The sequence below is a fragment of the Macadamia integrifolia genome, chromosome 4, assembly GCF_013358625.1.
Source record: "Macadamia integrifolia cultivar HAES 741 chromosome 4, SCU_Mint_v3, whole genome shotgun sequence".
Lineage (NCBI taxonomy): Eukaryota > Viridiplantae > Streptophyta > Magnoliopsida > Proteales > Proteaceae > Macadamia > Macadamia integrifolia.
Window position 1 is genome coordinate 2,990,618 of NC_056560.1, and position 2,371 is coordinate 2,992,988.

Consider the following 2,371-nt stretch of genomic DNA (forward strand, 5'->3'; position numbering starts at 1 on the left):
TTTTTTTTTTTTTGCTTCAATTGTAAGGGAAGAAAAATAATTTTAAAATAATTACTATTTGCACCTGAAACTTGAATCTCTTTTCATGCTTTGCACAGCTAGCTGCACATCCTAAAATGGAATTATTGAACTGTAATCGCCTTTTAAGTGGTTATGTTCCTTGATATTTTTTGTTTTTTCGCTTCTAAATGGTGGGCCATGTGAACTTTTATGGTCATCTATATCAGTGCTCTAACTCTAAGGAGGGTTGGTCGTATTTTAACTCAATCAGGGCCTTTGATTGATAAATCTTGTTCATGAGTGTCACTTGAATGGTGTAGAGAGGAGCCAGTCCAAATCCATTAACTATGAATGAATAGTGGAAAGCAATACCATCGAACAACCCTTTCTTGGCTTTTTAAAAAGTCACCTCCCTCCCTCCTCCTCTCCTTACGATGCATTAATAAAGTAAAGTAAGAGATGTGGCATGTGATGAATGCCAGCAGCAAAGCCTCTCTTCCTCTAACTATATAAACCCATCTTTCGCACTTCTCTATGTTCTGTCAGCTGGGAATCATCTCATCAGCTTAATTCCTCAAGTCTACTCCTCCTTACTTCCCTAAATTTCCTAAATTTGCCTCTAAAATCCTTCTCAAAGGATCTAGAAACCCACTAAAACCCTTATCTTCAGTTCTTCACCAATGGATCCCATCAAGACAGAAAAAGCCAGGAACAAGTACAAGAAAAACCAGTTTCTAAGCACCCTTGTCCTCTATTCTCTGACTGCTTTCACTTGTATCCTTTTTTGCTCAAGCCCTCTGTGGTTCCCCCCTCTATTCTCTTCCATGAAGTCCTTCCTCTTCGTCTCCCTTCCAAATATGAGGTCTCTCCTCTTCAACCCTAAATGTCTGTTTGTTGTCTGCAACATCATCATCGTCTTCCTTGTTGGAGAATCTATGTTGGTGGGCTCCACATCTCCAGCTGCTGACATCTACGATGAGTATATAAAAAGGAGCCAAAGCCTTCAGAGGCTTTCTTCCCATGAAGTGAAAAAATTAGAAGCTAGGAACTTGGAGATGCCCTTGATTGAAGACACCTCAAAGAGTGTTCATGAAGATAATGAAGAAGAAGAAGAAGAAAAAGAAGAAGAAGAAGAAGAAAAAGAAGAAGAAGAAAAAGAAGAAGAAGAAGAAGAAGAAAAAGAAGAAGAAGAAGAAGAAGAAGAAGAAGAAGAAGAAGAAGAAGAAGAAGAAGAAGAAGAGAAGAGAGAAGAGGAGAATTCAGAAGGAGAGAACAATTTCAATGGAGAAGAAGAGCCTGGTTTGCCACCTGATGAGTTGAAACAAAGGTTTGAAGATTTCATTGCAAGGGTCAACAGACAAAGGAGGCTTGAAGCTGAACAATTAATCTCATGTTGTGCTTGAAGGAAAATTTAAACAACTTCCACCAAATTATAAATAAAACTAACTCGTAGAAATAGAAACCAAACCTGCCTAGCTTATTTCTTTAGTACTGTTAAAATTATTAGTTGATCGGTTATAGTTTCCATGAAAAGATTGAATAAACAATTTGTTTTGTATTTACTTGGAAGGCATTTACAGAGGTTTGAGTTAGTGTCCATGAAATTCCATTTCTAGAATTCTAATACTAAACTTCTATATATTCATGTGTGCCAAGTTAATATGGGTTTATATATAGCAGGCATCACCATGAATGACACAGTAAAAAGGAAGTATTCCAAGTTGAAGCTTAGTACAGGAGAGGTGGGGTGAAAAGGAAGTTTAAAGTTTAAGTGGACTTGCATGAGAAAAAGTGCATGGAAGGTGTGTAATTAAATCAAATCAACTGTTTCATGGAATAGTTGTGAAATTGCTAAAGGGATTGCAGTGCCATCACTGATTCAAAATTCTTAGTCGGATCGGTCGAATATTCTAACTCGGTTCGAAATCAATTTGACAATTCAATCCAGATCAGAATCGATAGGGACCTATTTGACCCCGATTTCAAGTTTAAAATCCTTGACTGCCACTAATTTCTGTGAAATAACTTAGGCTAGGGATGCATTGCAGTTGAACCTGAAAGCCGAGGTAACAGTACCTATTTTAAAATATTATTTGCTAAAATATGAGATTTTCTTATTGACATTTCTCAAAGTGTCAAATAATTTATTAATTATTTTTTTGGTCTTTTTAGTGTAAAACATAAATTTTAATGCCAATAATAGTATTATTACATACGTGTACTTGAAAATGTGCATAATGATGATATAATGATATAATAATATGCCACTCCCAACTTATTTTTGAAAACCATTTTATACATCTATATCAAAGAACTTTTGAGAATTAGACAAGATGCAATCAAGGGAATATTTGATAGCCATGAAAAAAAA